Genomic DNA, 25,425 nt, shown 5'->3' with positions numbered 1-25,425 from the left:
TATCTTTTGATATTTAGAAATATATACATTTCTGTTCTAATGGCTATATTTATACTAATGTCTTTATACAATACTCTATTTCCCTCTCTACTGCCTTTTTTTTTTTTTTTGCTATTGCCCATTGATGTTCTACTTGAATATTAATGCATTTAGTTAGTGTGTTTGTTTCCTAAGGTTACCACTACAAATTACCACAAACTTGGTGGCTTCAAACAATAGAAACTTATTCTCTCACAGTTCTGGAGGCCAGAAATGCAAATTCAAGGGGTCATCAGGGTCACACTCCCTCCAGAGCTCTAGGGGAGATTCATTCCTTACCTCTTCCAGCCTCTGGTGGCAGTTGGCATTTTTTGGCATTTCTTTGCTGAATAATTCCAATCTTTGCTTCCATGGTCACAATGCTTCCTGCTCTTCTGTCTGTTTTCCTTTGTGTGTCTCTTATAAGGTTCTTGTCATTGGATTTAAGGCACACTAACATAATCCAGGATGATCTTTTTTTCAAGGTCCTTCATGTAATTACATCTGCAGTATACCATTTTCCTTATAAACATCATTTAGTTTTAGTCCAACAGGTAAATATGTACTTAAATCTTATTCCAGATTTAGGTTGCTGAAACTTCTTTCCTAATAGATTCTTCCAGAAGTGCTCACAGAAGCAGTATTCTCTGTATTCTTGATATTACTAATAGTTGGAAGCTTTTTCTGCTTTTAACACATAGTATTCAGGCACTTAGCCTGAATACAAAAATCATTGCCTTACATTTTCTTTCATTGTGCTTTTCAAGTATGTTTCCTCATTTTCTTCTGGTATAAAGTGCTACTGTTGAACAGTCTAATAACAATCCAATTTTCTATTCTAATTAAGTGTCTTGGTATTTTTGCCTAAATGCTCATGCTCCCATCTTCCACCTCTCCCCAAGCCCCCATTTCCCCTATTTTTCTTAAAAATCCAATAATTTGGGCCAGCCCGGTGGCGCACTCGGTAGAGTGTGGCGCTTGGGAGTGCGGCGGCGCTCCCGCCGAGGGTTCGGATCCCATATAATGGACCGGTCCGCTCACTGGCTGAGCGCGGTGGGGGCGCGACACCGAGGGTTGTGATCCCGTTGCCGGTCATGAAAAAAGACAAAAAGGGAAAAAAAAAAAATCCAATAATTTTCCCAAAATGTGTCTGGATGTTTTCTATTCTGGATCATTTGTTCATGTACCCAATGTGAGATAAAAACATAAATTTTCTTTTTCTTTTGTTTATAATTCTTTCTAAGTTTTGTTGGCTTTCTTTTCAAATCACACTTTTGTTCAGTCATATCATTTATAAGTTAATTCTTATTTAAGCTGTTCATAGCTTCTAACATTTTCTTAATCTATTTGGACTCATTTTTAATGATTAGGCAAGAGTTTTGTGGGAATGTCTTTCAAGTGCACCTTCATTGTCTATAGGAACATAAGATTTCTCCTTATTCTCAGTTTTATTTCAATAATTTTATCTGTGATTTGACTGTGATCCTTTTCATTACTTATGCTTGAATTAATTTATCCATATTCTTAGAAGAGAAGGGTGGGTAAGATTATATTTCTTAGGTTCCTTATTAAAGACTCTCTTCTTCTGTTAGCTTAGTGAAGTACTGAAAAAAAAATAATATGTCCTTGTACTGGTTTGGTTCTACTCCCCAGAAGATTTTGACAGGAGCTTTGCTTGATTTTTGTTTTAATATTTTTTTTTAACTAAGTTCAAAAGACTCAGATCACCCCAACACCATATGACCTTACCATGTTTTCCTAGTTGTACATGCAAATTAAAGCCTGCCAAGTCCTTTCCTAAATCAGTTACTCTTTCTAGATTTGCTTTCCAAACTTTCCAGGGATTGGTGATTTGGGTGTTCTCTAGGTGTCATGAATCTCAAAAGTCCCTGTGCCTTTCTTCTGCTTTCTGCTGCACAGTCAGCGAGACCATTTTGGTCTTGTTCTTACTGTGTTCACCTATTAGCCTTTTTAGGTTTGTGAAGATAACTTGCCACCTAGTGTCGATGTAAAGGTTGACCATAGTTTTTGATTTTGCTACTCCCAATTCTCCCTCAGTTTTTATGGGAAAATTAGGGAAGATTCAAAAACTGTGCATGTTATCTTGCTAGGCTGCCATAAAAAAGTACCAGAGACTGGGTTTCTTAAACAACAGATATGTACTGTCTCAAAGTTCTGGAGGCTGGAAGTCCAAAATCAAGGTGTTAGCAGGTTGTTTCCTTCTTTGAGCTGAGGGGGAAAAATCTGCTCTATGCCTCTCTCATCAGCTCGTAGACAGTCATCTTCTCCCTTAGGGAGGTCACAGTTCAAACTGTAACACTACGTAACAACTGCTGACATTCAATTCTTATTTTCTAATTTAAATTTGCTTATTCACAAAGAAAAAATTAATCAAAACACTTTAAACCATAATATATACTTATAATGTCTTCTAAAGAAGATTTCTGACTTTAAGAAATTTGCAAACAAAAGGAGGGACAGTTGTAAGATTGAAACACTGAAAATTGAGTGGCACATAGATGCTTTAGGAATTGAAACGAGAGCTCAATGAAGGTTTGTATACTCAGGAAGTTTCCTCTGAACTGAGAATTGACTTAAATGTTGAAGAATCATGGGAAAGATCTGGGTAAATTGAAAAGAGCATGTTTCAAATGTGATCAAAGGCCTGGGAGTGAGAGAATGTGGATGCCTGTCCAAATTGTCTAGAGAAGACTTAGAGTTTACAGTGAGAGTCAGGAAGTGATGGGGAAATGGTTGCATAGGAATGATGTGAGCAGCTTTTGGTGACCTTCAAAGTCAGGCAGAGGAGCTGGTCTGACTATCTGAGAAAAGAAACTGAAAGCTGATCAGTTTTGAAGCATATTGTGTGTTAAAGCAAATTTAAGGAGATTAGTCTATCAGCAATATGCTTGGTGTATTCAAAATGAAATTAAAATTAGATTAGTTTACAATTTGTAAAATATGTTTACATCTATTTTCTCAATGCTAATGGATGGGAAATGAAGACTTATTTAGCTTCTATAATTTCCCAGGAGATTTGCACAACTGTTATTTCATCTACTCCCTGCAAAAACATCTTGATATGTGTGTTAATGCTCATCTATTGCAAATAATAAACTTAAGTGCAGAGGGGTGAAGTAACTTTGCAAAAACATACATTTTATACATGTTTAAGTTAAAATTTGAATCCAGGTCTCTCTGGCTTCCAAGTCATGCTCTCTCCACTAACTTGTACTGCCTCATAAGAAGTTATTGTTTTAGTGGTGTTATAAAATATATATCAGAGATTTGGTAATGAGGCCAAAGAGGAAGGGATGAGAGGTTTTGGGGAAGGAGAATGAGTTAGTGAGTGACCATATCCTTTGAGGCCAGGGATCATATCTAGCTCATTTTTGCATTTCCTGCACCCAGCACATTGTTGCAACACATTAGTCTATAAACTTTTTATGGGAATGCAATGCTGAATCTTATTCTCAGTATTATGCAGGTCAAAATGGCATTCTATAATCTCTTTTTCCCCACTAGAGTAAAAAGAAATGTTTTAAAAATTAATAGTATCTAATGAATCATCTATAGATTTAATTGTCTCATATATTAAAAGTAAACTTATTTCTTTCACTGTTTTCCTTAAGTGAGTGGTCACTTGTCTTCTGCTTATTGTGGGTGTAATGGTTAATTTTAGGTGTCAACTTTAAGGGATACCTCCTACCTGGTAAAGCTTGATTTCTCGGTATGTCTGTGAGAGTGTTTCCAAAACAGAGGGGCATTTGACTCAGTGGGCTCAGGAAGCTCCACCCTCACCCCGTGGTGAGGCAGGCACCATCTAATTATTCAAGGGTCTGTATAGAACAAAAAGGCACAGGAGAGGTAAATTCTCTCTCTCTGTCCTGGAGCCAGGACATTCTTTTTTTCCTGCCCTTGGACATTAGAACTCCAGGTTGTCAGGCCTTTGGCCTCAGACAGAGTTTCACCATCAGTTTCTCTTGTTCTCAGGCTTGCAGACTTGGACTGAGCTACATTACTGGCTTCCCGGGTTCTCCAACTTGCCAACAACCTATCATGGGACTTTTTAGCCTCCATAATTGCATGAGTCAATTCCCATAGTAAATCCCCTCTTATCTAGCTGCTATTGGTTCTTTTTATCTGGAGAACCTGACTAATACAGTGGATTTGAGAAGAGCCTATTTAATAGTTAAAAGTACCAAAAGAAAATTGAGAGAAGGAAAAGGAGAGCAGGAGTCATTAGCTAAGTCTTTCTTTTTGGAGGGATAGTATTAAGCCCAATCATGCCATTTTGCCTCCATCCTGCCCTTGGTCTGGTTTGTGGTCTCTTACGTTTCTACATGCAGAATGAATTTTGGACCTCTCAATTACATCACATTACAGATAACGTGAGGATGTTACTGTGTTGTCTGCACAAAACAGAAATGAGAAATAAGGGATACTAATTACAGTGCAAATATGGACAGAGTGAGGCATTTCTTACAGTTATTATTTTAAGTTATGTTTTGTATGATGTTAAAAATAAATTATATTATGTCAAAGCATTATGTTAATATTTGTATTATGGTAAATTATGTTATTATATTGCAATTTTGGAATTATGTCAAAAATTAAGAAATACATATTTATTTGAGCCTTATTAATAGTTATTGAATATTATTTTTAAAATACTTTTGATGTACTATATTATAAAATTAAAAGCTTCATAAAATTAACTTTAACAATTATGTAATGAATAATCAATGTTTAAATTTATTATCATAATAAAAATAAATTAATATACGGGAATAATGGTGGAGTCACATTATAAAACTTTTCTTAATCAAAAGAGCATTGATTAGAGTTCTGATTCCAGTAATGGTGACTAATTTTTATCATACTGATCATATTATTGATAACTATTATAACTCTGGATTTTAAAAAACTGTTTGGAAACATGAGAAAGAAACCCCAAAGCATCAGAAATTGCATGAGACAAATTTCTTTGAAGAAAAGAAGTGAACAGGGTAGTACTTTTATTTGGTTGGTTTTCTCCCTGAGGGTACTTTCTAGTTTCCTGAGGCATATAAAGAAATACAATTAAAATAAAAATTTGCGGTCTTCCTGGACTGAAAAGACAGAGGTTGAAAAAGACAGGAGCAGATGAAAATTGAGAGGAAAATCACAGAAAAGAGAAAGCCAAAGGAAAAGGATGCTCACCCCCAAATTCTGCGTACACAATTGTTTACACTCTTTTTTTCAGTTCCTTCAGTGATTTCTAAAATATACATATGTCAAGCAAGGCTCCAATGAGCCAAGAGGAGAGCAAAAGCTGGGAGGCTAAAGAAATGAGAAGAGACTTCAATATCAGCCTCTTGCTCAGGAAAACGAGTTTGCCATGTAAATGTTGCTAAGTTCTATTCTCCAGAACCAGGAGACCATTAGTTTCTGTTGTTGAAGACACCTAGTTTGTGTACTTTGTTATGGAAGCCCTAACAAACGAATACAATGAGCAAATCACATGCCGCCAAATGTAACAAAGAAAATAAATCATGACCAAGTACAGTTTATTCTGCAAATGCAAGATTGGTTTAATATTTTAAATGTCAGTGTAATTTCAACCCATTAACAAAAAAAAAAAAAAAGAAGAAAAAAATATGGTCACCTCAATAGATGAAGAAAAATCATTGACAAAATTCAACATTGATTTATGAGTAAAAAGGAAAATCTCCCAGCCTACTAGGAATACACAGAAGCATCCCCAATCTGATTGAAAACATCTATGGAAAACTTGCAGCTAACATCTTATATATTAGCTGAGTGACTGAAAGTCTTCTCCCTCAAATGTAGAATAAGGGACTCTTTGCTCTCACCATTTCTATTTGACATTGAAATGAAAGTCTTACCTGTAAATGAAGCAAGGAAAAAAAAAAAAAAAGAAGAAGACAGGAAGAGTCAAGAGAATAAGAAGGCAAGCCACAGACTGACAGACTGGGAGAAGATATTTGCAAAAGATGCATGTGATAAAGAACTGTTATCCAAAATACACAACTTGTAAAACTCAACAGTAAGAAAACAAGCAACTCAATTATAAAATGGGCCAAAGACCTTAACAGACATCTCACCAACGAAAATATAGAGATGGCAAATAAGCATATGAAAAGATGCTCCATGTCATATGTCATCAGGAGAATGCAAATTAAAACAACTATGAGATACCACTATACACCTATTAGAATGGCCAAAATCCAGAATATCGACAGCATCAAATACTGACAAGTATGTGGAACTACAGGAACTCTCACTCATTGCTGGTAGAAATGCCAAATGCACAGCCACTATGAAATACAATTTGGCAGTTTCTGACAAAACTAAACATACTCTTATCATATGATCCAGCAAACATGCTCTTTGGTATCTACCCCGGGGACTTGAAGACTTATGTGCACACAAAACCTGCACGCAGATGTTTACGTTAGCTTATTCATAATTGCCAAAACTTAGAAGCAATGAAGTTGTCCTTCAGTAGGTGAATGAATAAATAAACGGTGGTACATCCAGATAATGGGATATTATTCAACAGTGAAAAGAAATGAATTATCACGCCATGAAAAGACATGGAGGAAACTTAAATACATATTACTAAATGAAAGAAGCCAATCTGAAAAGGGTACACACTGTATAATTCCAACTATTTGACATGCTGGAAAAGGCAAAACTAGGAGACAGTTTGCCAGGGGTTGGGGGTAAAGGCGGAGGAGGGATATATAGGCAGAGCACTGAGGAGATGGGGGCAGTGGAAATACTCTGTATGATATTATAATGGTGGATACATGTCATTATAACTTTGTCTAAACCCATAGAAAGTATAATACCAACAGTGAACCCTAATGCAAACCATAGACTCTGGGTGATAGGGATGTGTTAGTATAGGCTCATGAATTGTAAAAAATGTACCACTCTGGTGGGTGATGTTGACAGTGTTGAAATCTCTGTACCTCCCTCTCGATTTTACTTTAAACTTAAAATTGCTCTAACATCCCCATACCTGCCCCCAAATAAAAATAAAAATAAAAATAAAATAAAAATAAAAATAAAAAATAAGTCAAGTGAAAAGTAAAGTCTGAAAATATGTTTTTAAAAAATTAAAAAGAATTTTTTTAAGTAGGAAGTTTAAAAAGGAAGAAGTAAAACTTTATTTATTGAGGATGACACATTGTATACATGAAAAAACTCTATGCATTCTAGAAAAGAAAACAGAAACAAAAACAAAACCTGCTAGAACTAATGAGAGAATCTAGCATGGTGACACACACTCTTCCAGAAAATTAAAGTGGAAGAAATACTTTCTAATCTATACTTTGAGGCCAGCATTACTCTGAAAGCAAAACCAGACACCTATATTACAAGAAAATAAAATTAGAGACCATATCCCTTGTGAACACAGGTACAAAAATTACTAACAAAATTTTAGCAAATCAAGTACAATATTTACAAATGATAAAGTATTATGATCAAGTGGTGTTTATGACAGTAATACAAATTTGGCTTAACATTTGAAAATCAAAGAATGAGATTCACTATATGAACAAGCTAAAAAAGAAAAAAACATATGCTCATTTCAATACATGCGGAAAAGGCATTTGACAAAATCCAGCTTCTGCTCCTGTTAAAAAACACTCAGCAAACTAGGAATAGAAGGTGTATTAGATAGCATTCTTCAGAGAAACAGATATACATAGATAGATGAATAAATGGATGGATGGATGGTGGCAGAGAGATGTATTTTAAGAAACTGGTTCACATGATTGCGGGGGTTGGTAACACTGAAGTTTGAAGGGCAGGCTGGCAGGCTGGAAATTCTGGCAAGGTATTTTGGTCTTGAGTCTAAAGGCAGTCTGGAGGCAGAATTCCTTCTTTGAGGGAACTTAGTCTTTTTTTTTTTTTTTTTTCTTTTAAGGCCTTCAGTTGATTGGATGAGGGCCACCCACATAATGGAGGATAATCTGTATTACTCATAATCTACTGATTTAAATGTTAGTTGTATCTAATAAAAAGTACCTTTACAGCAATATCTAGGCTGGTCTTTGAAAACAAACAAACAAACAAACAAACAAACAAACAAACAAAAACTGGATACCATAGCCTAGACAAGGTGACACATGAAATTAACCAACACAGAAGGGAATGTTCTCAACTTGATAAAAGCCATTTATGAGAAACCTACAGCTAACCTTGTATTTGATGGTGAAAGACTAAATACTATCCCTCAAAGATGAGGGAAAAGGAGAGGATACTTTATCTCACCACTTCTTTCCAACATTGTGTTGCAGGTATTAGCCAGTATAATATGGTAAGCAAAAGAAGTGAAAGGAATCCAGATTGAAAAGGAAGTTTTGTTCCAGGATTGTAGAATAAACAGTAGAAAAACAAAATAAAATAATGCTATCTACAATAGCATTAAAAGTATGAAGCAGCGGGCCGGCCTGGTGGTGCACTGGATAGTGCGCCGCTTGGGAAGCGTGGCGGCGCTCCCGCCCGAGGGTTCGGATCCCACGTACAGACCGGTTCCCGCTCACTGGCTGAGTGAGGCGCGGGAGCAGCGCCGAGGGCTGCAATCCCGTTGCCGGTCCCCGGTCCGGTACGGGGGCAACACTGAGGGTTGCGATCCGTTGCCGGACATGGAAAAAGACAAAAAAAAAAAAGTATGAAGCAGGGATAAATATGACAAAAAAGTACAAGACCCATACACTGAAAACTACAAAAACATTGCTGAAGAAAATTAAGGAACAACTAAATAATTGGAGAGATATACTGTGTTCATGCGTTAGAAGACTAAATATTGTTCAGATGTCAGTTCACCACAAATTGGTCTATACATTCAATGAATTATATTTATGTACATATTGCCTAAGGTTGCTTTAGCACTGTGATAGCAGATTTGAATAGCAGTTGTGAGAAGAGACTGTGTGGTCCCCAAAGCCTAAACTGTTTACTAGTTGATCCTTTAGAGAAAAAGTTTGCTGACTCTTATTCTATTTCATTCTTCACATTGGCCTTAGTTATCTCTCTGTCACCTCTCCCTTTTACACCCCACTCATGCTGTACTTCTAATAGATCATCTAATGTATCATGCTGTCTCTCATCTCTGGCTTTGTACATGTTATTTCCTCTGCCTGAAATACTCTTTAACCACTCTACCTCCCATCTCACTTGGTATCTCTTTTTTCACCCTTCAAGCCCCAGTTTAAGAAATTGCTTCCTTTAGAGAGCCTTGCTGAGACCTGGAATCTCAGGGAGTTGCCCTGGCCATAGGCTCTTATTGAGCATTGTTCGTTTTCTAGTTTAAGAGTTAACATACTGTAAATAATTGCCCTGTTTTTTCATTAACATTGGAAGCTGCACGAGGAAGGAATTGTGTTTAAATTTTTTACTGGGGACTGGCATATAATATCTGCTCAGTAAATAACTATTGAATAAATTAACACATAAGTGACAACTTTGGACCAAGATAGCTTTGGACTTGGACAGTGTGGTCAAAGAAAAGCTTTTGTGAATGTTACAAGGGCACTGACCATTGTTCTCTTACAAAAGAACTTGGTGTCATTTCTCCTGGTTAGACAATATTCTAATTTGAGACACAGAATTATAGTTCCCTAACATTTCAAAAAAATTGTGGAATCATATCACAAAGAATTCTACAAACATTTGTGAAATTAACCTTTCCTCTGGTATAGCATTGATAGAATTCTGCCTAAGACATAACTGAAACTAGATTCTTCCAGTCCTATCTTCAGTGAAAATAAAAATTAGTCTGTTGACTGATATGCTAACACAGGAGGCAAATTCCTTGGGTTCTTTTCCCAGACTAACCACTGACTTATTTTCTATAAAAAGTGCACACTTTTATTTGCAGCCTGGATTCTTTCTATTTCAAGTGATGAGACAGTTGCCTTCCACGTAATTCCTTAATATGGTTGTTGAGAGGAATGGCATCCCTGCAATATTTTAAAGTGCATAATTAGGAAGGTAGCTGAGTGTGCCTTCAGGGTACGTGTAGGGAGAACAGGCACAGTTGTACTTGGCTGGTAGAAAGGGTAGGTGGCAGCAGCTGGGTAAAGAAGGGATGACAAAACATTACACTTATATAAAGAAATGCTGTATTGATATTCAAAGTAAATAAATGAAGTACTTTAAACTAAAAATGAAATTTAAAACTAAAGTATGATGGGGATAACCATATGATATTCAGTGAGATAGATGTGCCAAAGTTTTACCAATGAATATTAGAAATGAAATCTTGAATGCAAATTATTGATTTAAATAGCCAGCTACCTAGTCTAACAACTAGAGAATTTGACTCAGGACAGCATTTTGACTGGAGGAAAATGGACAAGATGGCTCTAACTGTTTAGTCGTTTGAATGAAATGCAGTAGGAGCAAACTTGGTATAGTGAGACCTCTAAATAATAAAGGGATGATATTTGGGAAGGAGATGCAGGTTCATTATTAAGACTTTAAAAAGTTAAAAGAGGTGTTAGACATAAGGGCTTTTTTTTTTAAGACAAGGATTTAAATCATGTATTGGATTTTAAAGAAAGAGCAAAAAATTATATTGCAATATATGGATTTTAAGTTGGCTAGAAAGAATACAAAGTGACATTGTTGCCCCAGAAAAATAATGTCCTAAAATCGATCTCTCTATTTTTTTGCTCAGCGCATTTGGCCCCCACCTGTGCAGGAGAAAAGGTGACAAGCAGAAGCTGCTATCATCCCCACAGAACATTTCTGACTCAGCACCTCAAAGTGACAGCTTAAGTTCCAGAAAATTGATGGAGGTATAATTGGATAAATAAAAGTCATTTTTTTCTTTTTCTTTGAGAAGTTAGAGTATATAAACTAAGAAACAGAAGTTTGCAAAGCCTAAAGATCCAAACCTTGGAGGAGAAGTAAGCAGAAACTGCTGACTTAGAGTAAAAAGTAAAGATGGAGAAAGAATGAACACAAAAGGATTACTGATGTTCTTTGTTCTCTCTGGGTTATTTCCTAGTTTCCAGAGACAAAGGAAAGCTGTGTTAGAAATTAAGCAAAACAATAGCAACGAATAAAAAACCACCATTAGCACCAAAAAAAAAAAAAAAAAAAAAAATCCCCCAAATGTGAATATTTATGAAGGAAAATACTTGAGAGAGAGGGCAGATTTGAAAGCAACCAATGAATATTAATTAAGAAACAATTTATCAAAAACATTTATGATATTTATTGAATCTATAAAGTATCTTCAGAGGGAACGTATCCTTAGAAGAAAAATAATAAACTCTTTAGAGTGGGGTTTACGGGATGGTTTTTCATTCAAATTTGGAAAATAACAAGGTTTTTTTTTGTCCTTTTTGAGACTGGCTGCACTGCACTCAGCCAGTGAGCACTGTGAGCTCACTGGCCATCCCTATATAGGATCCGAACCCGCGGCGGGAGTGCTGCTGCGCTCCCAGCGCCGCACTCTCCCAAGTGCGCCACGGGCTCGGCCCATAACAAGGTTTTTAAAAAGGTGTTGCCATGTTTTAAAAGGTGCTGTCATTAAGATAGTAAAAACAAAAATGTTAAAAAGCCTTTAGATATAAGAAAATGTCAATTTATTCAACATGATTCCTTCAACATTGACATATGGCAACACTGCCCTTGGATGTTGAATAGCAGGGCTACCAGTGATCCAGGCACTTTGCTAGATACTAAAGACCCTCAGGTGACAGTCACAGTGCCTACTATTAAGTTGCTTATAGTATAGTAAGAAAGAGACATGGAAAAAAAAAAGTACACTACCATGTACTTTTGGAGAGGTGTGCATGGTACGCACATGGAATATTGATGAAAGAGCTGTTATGTCTCAAATTCTCAATTTGTAGGGGAAACAGAGACTCTACCCATTTTATTCAGCACTGAATTTCCAGTCCCAAGAATAGTGACTGGCAAAGAAGAGTACTCAGAATTTTTTAAAGAGTGAAAGAAAATTTAATCTGCCATGAGTTAGGCTAAATTTCACAGTGAGGTGACACATAAACTGATTGTTTTGGAAAGACAGGGAGTCAACACATCAACATACACAATGGCATCGAATGATAAAGCAGTTTGATTGTCTTGTCAACAACTAATGGATCTGAGTGGCTGCTGGCCTTGTGGGGGAGATGAAGTCTCTAAAGGCTGAAGGAACCTGGAGATCTGGACAGGAGTCATCATTCTAGATGGGTTAGAAATGTGGAGGATATTGAAGATTTGATATAGAATTTTGGTAAGATAAAGGAAGAAAATCACATCCCTGAAATTTTCTTCCTGAAGGAAATGAGTTTTAATACCCTGTTAAATCTGGTTTTGACAAGGTTCAAATGGGCATCTCAATCAGCAGAGAAAGTTCTGAGACTTGGAAATGTTAGGAAAGTTCATGGAGGATGGGGATCTAGATTGCCTCTGGACATGGGGAAGCAGCCCAGGAGAAACAGTCCCTAGAGATGGACTGGAGCTACTCTGTATCATAGTAGAAGTCATTTACTGTTAGAAAATTCTCTTCCATTATCACCCAGAAGTGATATCACCTAGTGGGCGTCATGTCCAAAGTTATAGCTTGTTTCAGTGGACTGTGCGATATTAAGGGAATACCTTGAGATACTGTATTAGTCCATTTCTGTTGCTTATGACAGAATACCTGAAACTGGGTAATTTGTAAAAAACATTTATTGCTTACAGTTTCAGAGGCTGGGAAGTCCAAAGCCCAGGGAACGCATCTGATGAGGGCCTTGTTGGTGGGTGGTGACAGCAGTACAGGGTATCACATGGCATATGGCTGAGCAGGGAGAGAGAGAGAGAGAGAGAGCGAGAGAGAGAGAGAGAGAGAGCGAGAGAGAGAGAGAGAGAGAGAGAGAGACAGAGACAGCTTCTCATGTGCTCTCCTTTTAAAGCCTTCAGAATCCCACCGATGACCAGCATTAAACTATCAATGGACTAATTCATTCACAAGGACATGGTTCTTACAATCTAATCACCTCTTCAAGGCCCCACCTTTCAATGAGCATAATAGAATTTCCCACCCTCTTAACACTGTCACAGTGGTGGTTAGGTTTCTAATACATGGACTTTGGGGACACAATTCAATCCATATCAGATATTCTCAGGGATATCTGCAATGAAGCCATTTATGCCTTATGTAGTTGTAGTTTGAATAAGACACATGGCACATTGCTCAGGCATAGGAGGCACATATAAATCTTAATTGCCTTTATCTCTTTTTCCCTGTGTCATGAATACTTCTTTCATCTCAAGTATTTTGTTGTCCCTCACTGGTCTGTATCAGTGAATGTCTGATTTAGTGTCTGATCTTTTTCTTTTTCTTTGTAGACAAATTTCATTCCTCTCTTTCCTCTCCTTAAGTACTTAAAATGCTTACCCACATTGTCTCCAGTAAGCTATGTTAATCAACTGCGTTAAAATCTGAGAATTATCTCTATCAGGATACCTAATATCAACCTAATCCTGTGTGTTTATTTTCTGTTCTTGAAATTACTCTTCCTTTAGTGTCACCAAAATTTACTCAACCTTTAAGGCCCACCTCAGCCCCCACTTAGTCCAAAGATGTATCTTCAGCACTACTGAGTTGGTCTGGATTTGAGCTACTATTTATTGCATTTAGCACCATTTGTTAGGTCATAATGATTTTGTGTGTTAGCGATGCTGTTACCTGTAGATTGTAAGCTCCTTGACCATCAGGACTTATGTCTGCTTGTATCCCTCACAGTGTTAAATCCAAAGCTCAGCATGTGACAGGTACTTATTAAGTGCTTGCTGACCTAAAGAGAGCCCACATGTGGGTGGAAGAAGGATTCTTAAGTCTCTGGAAAGTACCAACAATTGTACCTTTCTGATTAATCAGTGTTGGGAGGTGACTCATTACTACCTCTCCCTGCCAGACATCTTCATGACCTTTCATTTGTCATTCTGCTATTTTCTTTCTGTCATAAACAATTTGTTCAGCTCTGCATCTATGGGATCTTTATGATTTTACAATGACATGATATGAACGAGAAAAGAATTCGTTGCATATCACTGAATAAGAGATATTGCCCATCATGAGGTAATATGATATAGCGAGCTCCTAATCACTGGAATGTTCTGGGCATATTATTGAACATAACAAAAATGGAACAGTTACACCATGCACATCTGACTTTAGAAATTTATTCTCAGAATTGGTGAAGTAGTAACTATAAATAGCTGCTTATATTTTGCTGTGTTATATATAAATGTAACAAAGTGTATACTTATCTCCAGCTAGTCAACTGGTTATCAGATATCTAAGTATCTTTGCTATTATATAAATACAAAATAGAACAGTGCTTGGTTGAACTTTTCTTTTACGCTCCATAAAGGTAGAAACAATAAGCAAGAATATTGCAACATTTATGAAAAAATGCATGTTGCATACACAGAGAGCTGTGTAGAAAGCCACACCAGCCTTAATATAAAATCTCATCCCTCTGAATGTTTTCATATCCTTATCTTGGAGTTTTTTGAATATATATTTTTCTATGTTATTCTATGTAGAGAATAGTAATCATGTACACAATTATTTGACAATTTAATTAACTAAACTATGGTAGTAATTTTCTGATGGGTAACTTAGAATATTAGGAAAGGCAAGCTGATGTCTTATCTGCATTTGTTCTGCAGGCAAAGCTTGTTTTTACTTCCGCTGACCATAGCAAAAGTTTTCTCCCTGAGTTTTGACATGGAATGGGAGACAGTCATTTTTCTCTAAGAATATCTGTGGCTGTTATTCCGAAGAGAAATTGCCTAAAGTCCCTCTTCTCTGGTTATAAGCTTTCTCAAAGACAAAAAACAGTCTCTCAAAGGTCATGAAGAGCTGTAGACAAACTAAAGCTTTCCCTGTGGGCTTTCCCATAGCGCTTCAGGTCTAATGCTTCAGTTCTGTCCCCTCAATACCTTTCAACATGTCCTTATTTTGAAATTTAATAGTGTTAGAAATTGTTAGTACTAGAAAGACTATTTGTAAATACTTGGTGAGGTCAGTTTAAGAGTGACCAGTACATAGTCATGTGCTCTTTAATGCTATATAAAGTTAACTAAATATGGTAATGTGGAGGTAGAACCCTAAAAGAAAAAAAAAATCAATACAACTAGACATCTATAGTACTATTTTTAATTGATTGTTGGTTGTTTACAATGGCAAATGTGATGAAGTGGGGTTCATGTGTAGACTTTTTGTGTGTGTACAACACTACCACAGAATACCATGAAGTTCGAAGAGTTGGCAGACATTTTTCTTTATTGATGTCAACATGAGTGACCAGCAATGTGTATTGTATTTTCCAGTGATTACTGCATTTTATCTTCAGCTTTATAGTCTTTTTCACTGAGGTTATAAAAAAGAGGAGTAATCAAATATAAGAATTAGAAAAATATATTTTTCCAAAATGTTTCTTTGATAGCCATCAAAGACGGTTGTTTGAATCCCCCTTCAAGAAAGAACATGCTATTTTACTGCAATTAATGCAGCAAGCTGATAGCCTACAGCTGTGAGCACCTTCATTATCTATCTCAGCTTTTGATCCAAATCCACACTATTCCCAGACAGCCCCTAGTCAATGACTGGGCATGGTATAGGTGATAGTCCTGCCATGTCTGCCCAATACAGGAACTCTGCTAAGGGACAGAGGTCCCTGTTGCATTGGCTGAGATTTTGTCAGATCTGTATAACTATTGTAAGATCTCCCTACCTAGTCCTTCTTATAGCTCCTTTTTCCTTTCATTAGTGTCAAATTTTCACTGTGATCTCAAGTCTTTTGCTGCTGGATTCTGCTTCCTCCAACTTTTATCTTTTATAGGTATCACTGCTCAATAAAGCTCTTAACTTCCTATGTTTGTCTTAGTCTGCTGCCCAGGGAACCCAAGTAGTATTTTAGCTGACTTGTTTAATGCTTTAAAAAATTCACTATAGTTTATGATCTAACTTTCTTTTTACTCTCTTTATTAAGTTTCCCAGGAAGCAGAGCTTGAGACTGGGTCTTATTTTAAGTCATTCCAAGGAACAGGAGTAGGCACTGGACAGAGTGAAACAGAAAATCCATGAGTAGTCTTTGAGATGATCACTGTGAGCTACTGGAGCTAAGTTCCATTAAAGACTTGTTGAGGAAGTTGTTCAAACTCTCTCTAAATTGTCTGCTGGAGGAATGGAAAAAAGCAGTAATTTTCATCAGCCCCTGTTCCTCATTGGCCGAGGGTTGCCCATAGAATAACTCCCTCGCCCTGTCTGGTTTGCCGTATATCCATGTATCCGAATTGCTGAATGCGTTCCTTTTGGCAACTCAACAGTGGGATGGCAGACAATTCTCTTGCCAGGAAGTGAGAGAGATGAGGAATAGCTGCAGCAAGATGTCATTTACACTGCTGTACAGCTGGTTGCTGCATTAATAGATGGAATAAAAATGTGGGCCAACAGGATGTGAGGTGTGGCCCAAGATGTGCACAGTACACTCGATTAAGAAAAATCATTACTATTTAAGTTAGGTTAGATTTCTTGTATCTTAAGGGCTTCTGGCAATTTTCCATCATTAGCATTTATTTATTAAGGAAATTTTGAAATAAAATTATAAAGGACAGTGTAATAGAACCCCATGTACTCAGCTTTAACAACTATCAGTATTCTATTCTTATCTCAATTTCAATTATTCCCCTTTTTTTTTCCTGGTGTATTTTAAAACAAATCCAAGGTAACATATTAATTTTTATCCAGAAGAACTTCATCATATACGTCTATTAGGTAAGAATTTTTCTACCTAATCACAGTATTTTGTTACACTTAGCAAAATAAACTTAATCTAACGTCAAGTCCATTTTCTTTTTTTCTTGATTGTTTTATGATTGATTTTTATGAAGTTGTTTTGTTTGAATTAATACCTTAACATTGCATTTGGCTTAATGTTTCTTTTCATTAACAGTTTACATACACACACACACACACACACACACACACTCATGAACCTCACTTATTTGGTGAAGTAACAGAATCAAGTATCCTGTGGAATTCCTACATTCTTCCTTTGACTGATAATAATTTTATGATATTGTGTAAAATATTCCTTCACACCAGAATTCTTAACCTGTGGGTCCAAGACCCATGGAATTCAGGGAGTCTGTTAACATGGATTAGAAAAAAAGACATATTTATGTTCCCTAACCTCTGACATACATTTAGCATTTTCCTCATGTTGAATGTAGGCAACAAATAACAAGTATCAGCACTACTATATAGATTATTTTTTCTGTTCGTCATAAATAGAAAATTTTCTGTCCATATCATATTACAGTTGTTGCAGAAACCTTCAAATATCATTCTCCTTCATGATTATTCTATTGATTATTTTACATCAAAAATTTATTGTGGTTATTAGATACTACACTAGACTCCAGATAATCACTTCCTATCCACAAACCTGGTTGGCCAACTAGGGCGTTAACCTGGGCCTGGTAATTATTCAGTGACAACACAGTGACTTCATGTGGTCTGGATAGGTCACATGAAATTTCTCAACTCTCCGTTTGTGTTACAAAAAGACAGTGGTATTTTGTAACATAAATGACTGCACAGGCCATGAGTGTAGACCATGCAAGTTCAAACACATCTAACAGTTGAAATAAATGCAGTGTTTGCTATTTAATGTAACATTACTACAAGTAGATTGTGTCCTACCAGCTCTAAGTTCTGTATCACTGAGTCCTGCTTTTCTTTTTTCTATATTGTGAAATAAAAACATTCACCTACTGAATTATTAGCAGTGAAACTTGAATTCAGGAAGGCTTTTTACATAGGCGGAAAAATTCTTAAAAGTGTATGTGGCGAAGCAGATTCTGATGTAGTTCTTTTGACAAGTCTAAACCATTTAAAAATCTTTTTTCCCAATCTGGCACTTAGAGATGAAGAAAATAAATAACAGTGAAAAAATATTGTACTTTTTACCATTTTACTTGAAGATTGATAGAAATTCTTATGTTGTTGAGAATTATTCATCAAGTTACAGGTGGGAAGAAGACATCTGGGATTCTTACTGTGCTTAAATCTTTCCTTCCATGTAAAATTACTAGGTGAGTAATTTTGAATGAACTAGGACTTCTACTAATGATAGACAAATGCTACTAATAGTACACTGTAGATGCAGCCTATTACTGTATATATATATTTTTAAAGACTACCTTAAATATTTTAAATGCTAATTAAAAATTAGATTTCTAAGAAGTTATAATTTATTAATATGTTATCAATATTTAAGTTCTATAACATTAGTGAGTTGCTATTTGCACCACTGCAAGATTTAGAATATAAATGATAATTAATAAAACATTTTTCATTTTAGTATCAACTTTTACTAAAATAATATCTGGAGGAAATACTGATTCAATTTGTTTATGAGATAAGAAACTCTTTCTCCCCACAAACTTTTTCAAAGTCATTCACTTAATGGTGTGACACTTGGATTTGTAGTGACTCTAAAGCAGTGGTTCTCAAACTTTCCCCTGCATCAGAATCACCTGAAAGGTGTTAAAACTCAGGTTGCTGGGTTCAAGAGTTTCAGATTCAGTAAGTGTGGAATAGGATTCAGAATGTGGCTTTATAAGAAGTTATTAGGTGATGTTGATGCTGATGGTTCAGGAACCACACTTTGAGAATTACTACTGTAAAATATAATATGAATTTATTCAGTCATCAATTCAACCATTCTATAAAAATTTAGAATGAGTACCTAATACATGCCCAACCTGGGAATAAAAAAGTAGGAAAGCTACATTATCTTTATTGGAGGTGATTATTCTGAATGAACGTGTAGGTTTAATTTATATAACAAAATAATTGCCAGTTTTTAGCTTCTACCTGTAATTCATGTTTCCACACCATTTTTACATCATTCAAAAATTTTTTCATATGAAATGAATTTCCATTTTATTTATTAAATTAAGACAATTAGGCTTAAAATAAAATGTGATGGGTCCACTAAATCTGAAAAAGTGAGCTAGATCCAAAAACCTTATATTTGTAGTGATCAAGATACTGTATTGGCTTGCACAGGCTGCCATAACATAATACTGCAGACTGAGTGGCTTGAACAACAAAAATTTATTTCTCACAATTCTGGAAGTGGGAAGTGTAAGATCAAAGCAGGGCTGGTTTCTGGTAAGACCTCTATTCTTGGCTTGCAGATGGCTGTCTTTTTACTGTGTCCTCACATGGCTTTTTCTGTGTGCCTGTGCATTCCTGGTCTCTTTTTCATCTTAAAAGGACATCAGTCATATTGGATTAGGGCCCCACTCCACTGGCCTCATTTGAACTTAATTCCATCTTTGAAGGCCTTGTCTCACATACAGTCACATGAATTAATGCCCACCCCTATGACTTCAAATACAGTTACATTCTGAGCTCTACTAGGGTTTGGGACTTAAAAATGTGAATTTTGGGTGAATGCAATTCATCCCATCACAAGTACAGTTGTTATGAGAAAACATACCCTTGAGGATACAACTTTAAAATTGCCCCTCCAGAATCTGTTTCTAAAACATTATCTTTTCTTTTTCCTGCAATCCAGTCCCTCTATAACCATATATTAAGGGCTGCTACATTTCCAGGACTATAGAAGGAACGAAAGAATATAGGAAGATTACTTTGCCTTCAGTTTCAAAGGTTGTTTCCAAATGTTTATTTATAAAATTTTCTGTTTGCAAATTGTAATGCATAGTCCTACAGAAACAGTATTTTGGTTGAGGGACGGTTTCCCAGAAGAATTCAAGAAGTTCATTTAATTCATAATAAGGTTCAACTATCATATAACTTACATTATAAACTAACAATTCCAATTTGGACTAAGTGCCCAAACCTAGGAATAAGAAAGTAGGAAAGCTACATTTTCTTTACTGGAGATTATTATTCTGAATGAGTGTGTAGGTTTAGTTTACATAACAAAATGTTGTCGGCGTTTAGCCTCTACTTGCAATTCCATGTTTCCACACTATTTTTACATCACTCAATTTTTTTTCAGATTTGTAATTCAGATTTTCTTGATGCAAGTGGTAAAATGAAGACAATGTTAGTCATAGCAGCAAAGTTTTATTGCTTGGTCTTTAGCAGCAAATTCTATTTATTCATTCAGCAGGCATTTATTGAGCACTTATTTCGTGTTCAGGGTACTGTCTGAAAACTTGAAATACGGCATTAAGAAGGACAAATTCTTGCCTGAGTGGAGCTTGCTTTCTAGGAAGTGTTTGGGAAGTGCAAATCCAATAGCAGAAGGAAGTCAAGCTATCCATAGCAATAGGGGAGAATAGTTTTGGTGTTTTGGTTACCAAATGGTCCTACCATTTGGTTTGTCCCAGATGGCTTAAAGAAAGGCTGTTCTGTAGAAGAACCGTACTGAAGGGAGGTGTGGGCAGGGTTAAGGAAACAAAGAAGGTATATTGAGGTCCTACAGCCTAGTCATTACACGCTTACATCTGAAGTTTTAAGGGAAGGAATTCCTGGTATTGGAGTCTGGTGAAAACTGGAATTATGGAGGAAGGAACACACAGTGGGAGCTGTGAAGGGATGGGTGAGTTGGGGGTTGGGTTGAGGACGGATAGCTACTGACAGAAACATGGCCCAAAGCAATGAAGTGGTGAAAATAAAACATCTCAATTTCTCTTCTTTTCTGCTTTCTATTCCCCTGATTGTGCCTTCTTTTATCCAAATCCCACAGGAAGCCAAGTACAAGGGATGCAGTCCACCAGGATTAGCACAGAAGGGAGGAGAATTGATGGGTGGTGGTGGTGGTGGTGGAGGTACAAGGGATATCAGCAAATAACAGGAGGTGTGTCACAAATTTATATTTGAACAAAAATAAGTTTTGATCAATTGGCCCATTTATTTTATGATGGCCTAATTAGTTTTTCCTGAGCTTGTGCTCAGTGTCATGGTAATTACATGGCTGATGTTAAGGTATTTTTTCAATCCTGTGGAGGATAAGCTCTGCTGGAATCTATTTCTTTGAGAAGGCTTTGACAGTCTTGTCAGTATTCCCAGGGTGACCAAGTCTTTCTATCTTTGGAAAGAGTTGTACAATTTCAGAAACTGCTAAGGTAGCTGGGTGGTACTTGGATTCAATATAATTGGATAGTATTTTCAGGACATCATACAAGCATGAAATATATTAAGCAACAGGTAAATGAATCCTAGTAGAATAATAGGAAATCATCAAGAATTAATGTACACAAAACAACAAAAATTAGAAATAGCTTTATAAAATATTTTCACTTCATTTATCAAAATGGTTGGAACAATTATAAATAAGAAGAAATCTACCATCTGTTCAATTTACTCCCATCTCTGCCTAGTTTTTTGGCTTTCCAAAATACAACATATTATGATTGACAAGAAAGTCCATCTTTTAAACAGTTTCTAAAACTTTATCTACTCCAACAAATACTTCTAAGTTCAATCTATTTTAACAGTGTCTATAACTCATTATTTCCTTAGTGTGTCATTTGCCTAAAATACACACCACTACTGGAAATAGCTTGCTTAATTTCCGCATTTAATTTTATTCATATAATTGCTTGTTTGTCATCTGTCTCTTCAAATATTTGTAGCAATTGTTTAATTATTCTATTTTGTTTTGCTAAATTTTAAATTGGAAAAGGACAGATATTGTAGGAAGAATCATGCAGTGATTAATTCTGTAAGTTTGAAGTTGGATTCCATGGATTTGAGCCTCAGCTTCCTCTTTGCTAGCTGTTTACCTTTACCAATTTATTGAACTCTAAACCTTAGTTTCTTTTTCTGTAAAATAAGGGAAAGTAACAGTATCTACCTGCAAGCATTATTATGAGGAATGAATAAAAATGTAATTTTCATTGATCGGCAATTATAAAATTTACATTACTATTGCTATTAGTAGTTGTACATGTAGTTTATATTATAGACATCTAATATAGCTAAATAATCATAATATCTAGTTGTTTATAAATATCAAATTTCTCTATGTTTATATCATTGGATATTATCAATCACAATAAAATAAAATATGCAACATTCTCATACTTTAGAATATATGACATGGCTACTTAATTTAGTGTATGATATTCCTAAAAATAATAGTAAATTAAATATTTTAAAGACAATATTTCTCATTTGCAATTATTGATCTTATTAAAATAATTTACTATTGATGACTTTTGAGAAATAAAGTTTTAATATTAAACAGTCCATCCCTTTGTAAAAACACATAATAACTTAATAATTTGATTGAGATTTTGGAGCAAAATATTCTAAATGTTAAGAGAATTCTCTTGTCAAATTCTAAAATATTCTACAATATTAACATCTCCATCTGTTCTTTCCATCATTAGGGAAGCAGGTGGTATTCCTAATCTCCAAGGTGAAGCAAAAATCGTGGGCTTTCAAAAACTCTAATATGAGTTTCTAAGGGACTACTATTCCCATTTAGAGAAATATTTGAAAAATGGAAGATAAACAATTATACTAACAGATATTTTATTTTTCAACATATAATAATGGCACAGGATTAAAGCCATTTGTGCCTAGTGCTATATTTAAAAAGTAGAACCTTCAAGGAAAGGTATTTCTAGGGATCATAAATCCGTATCTGTAGCTGATATGCCTTGGCTTTTCTACCACACTATACAATTATATATCTGTATCCTTTATGTCGCATATAACAAGAACAAAAAATCCAAGTGAAAATGGCTTAAACAATAAAGGGGATTTATTGGCTTTCATAAGTATATAAATCTGGAGGCATGGTGACTTGATTTTGATTCAGCAATTTAATAGTATCTTTAAGGACCCAGTTTTTAAAAATCCATTGTCAGTGTCATTTAGAGCTTTCCACATGATGACAAAATAGCTGCAACAGTTCCAGTCTTATAACCACACACCATACAGAAATAGGAGTGTTTCTCTCCCAATATTCCAAGCAAGAGTCTTTAAATTTACCTTTAAAAATGCAATTTCTGGTTGGATCAGCTAACATCTTCTTTATACCCCTGAACCAATCACTGTGCAAGAGAATGGAAGTGTGCTGATTGACTTAAGTCAGTCGAATGCCACATTCTCAAATTTAACTTCCCTTAGAACACATGGGCTGCGTGGTGGAATGATAGATTTCCAAATTGAAATTAATAATGTTTTTAGAAAGTAAAAAAGAGTCAATTGATGCTGATGATGTGATTAACAAATCCACTATATGCTCTTTTTTCAGAGTTAGCAAAAAGAATCACAAAAATCATGGAAACTAATCTTAGGGATTATGTAAATATAACTATATATCTTACATTAATCTAGAAATAAATAAAAACACATCTAAAGAACATGTGTATAGATATTACAGTAATCAATTAACTTTTTTTTCCCCTCAAAATGAATCTGTGTTCCCAGAGGTTATCTATTTTTCGAAATACATCTTACTGAAGTTTATGGATCTAGAGATCCAAAAGTCTTAAATGACTATGGGTAAGCATGCATTGGGTAATGTGTTCCAATGGAATGCAATTGAATTTGGGGTGGTAATGGTAATTGGTAATGGGAATTGCGCACTTAAAAATTATATCTCCAAATCAATCAAGCAATCAATCCACTAAAAATATTAAATTCAAATGGCATCTTGAAGACACTTGACATGTGAATCTGTCATGCTTAGTTCAGGCACCTTTTCATCTGAAAGTGTGATAATATGGGATTTTCTGGATCTAGTTGAATACTGGATGGTTTAAGAATATTAGAGTATAGCATATATCAAACTTGCAGATGGTTTTACCTCACTCATTTCTCTGGTGCCATCAGCAACTACACCTTCTACTTCAAATAAACCTCCAGGACTGATAACTATGTCTGAAGATGAAAGGAAAATTTAACATTCCCCTTCTGTCTTTTTGGTTTTATCACAATCACTTCTGGAGCTGAGACAAAACTCCAGTTAGAATGAGCTCGAGAACACTAGGCCAATGTACAATATGTATGAGTCAGGTTCTCCAGAGAAACAGAACAAATAGGTTCCTTATTAAATATAAGGAATTGGCTCAGGTGACTACGGAGCCTGACAGGACAGGTCCCCAGATCTGCAGTTGGCAGGCTGGAGACCCTGGAGATCTGATAGTTTGGTTCTAGTCTGAGTCTGAAGGCCTGAGAACCAGGTGAACTGATGGTGTAGTTCCAGTCTGAAGACTGGTAGGCTCAAGACCCAGAATGAGCCAATATTTCAGTGTGAGTCAGAAGGCAGGAAAAGAAATCTCCCAGGTCAAAGGCAGTCAGGCAAGAAGACTTCTCTCTTACTTGGGGGAGGTTCAGCCCTCTTATTCTATTCAGGACTTCAACTCATTGGATGGGGCTCACCAAATTAGGGAGGGAAATCTGCTTTACTGAATCTATTCAAATGTTATTCTCATCCAGAAACACCCTCACAGACATACCCAGAATATTTGACCCAATGTCTGGGCATTTCATGTACCAGTCAAGTTGACATATAAAATTAACCTTCACACATAAAAGCTCACAATGGTCTGTGTTAAAAGTTGAAGGTGCTATAAATTCTTATTAGGGACTAAAAAAGGCAATTCTGTTTACAGTTCAAATGAACAAGATATAAAGATTTGCTACAAATCTTTTAAGGCTTTAGAGCCAAAATTCTTCAGTTCTTTATACATTTATATCCACATATAATGGTCTACACAGAGCAAATAAACATGGGTTTGCAAAAGACTTTGTTTGGAAGAAAGAATTAGAAGGATTAAGGATATAGTAAGTATTATTTAGTCTAGAAAAGAGTTGCCTTGATAGTGTGCATATCTTCAGTCTAAACCATTCTTAAAACTCTCCAGTAAGATCATGGTGCTAATATGAGCATTTAATAAAATTCTCCAGAAGACAACAATTCCATAGTTAAGCTGTTATATACTATACGTAAGAGGGACTGTTGCTGAGCCAGGCTATCTGTGACTTGATTTACATGAAGGAGAAAGGGCTTGGAGATAGTTTGTACTTGCTTGGGGTAGGAGGATAGAGCAGTGCAGAAAAAGACCCCCAGACTACACCTGAGCCTATGCACAAGGAGGCAGCAGCCAGAAATAGAAAGAGCTCTTTTTATAAAGGACTCCATGAAATGAGAGGCTCCACCACTATCATTTCAGTGCTCTGCTCTGAAATGTGACACACACACACACAGAGGCATATTCCACATGTTTGTATTTTTTAAGCAACACAGCATGACATTTCATACATGTTTTCTCTTTGTCACAGAAGATTTGTTTATAGAACATTTATTAGTTTTTATCTGCTCTTCTGCCTCCTCTGGACTGTGAGATCCTTTGGATCATCTAAATCCTGTA

This window comes from Galeopterus variegatus, unplaced genomic scaffold (assembly GCF_000696425.1).
Source record: "Galeopterus variegatus unplaced genomic scaffold, G_variegatus-3.0.2 Scaffold68, whole genome shotgun sequence".
NCBI lineage: Eukaryota > Metazoa > Chordata > Mammalia > Dermoptera > Cynocephalidae > Galeopterus > Galeopterus variegatus.
Note: the sequence above shows the minus strand (reverse complement) of the source record.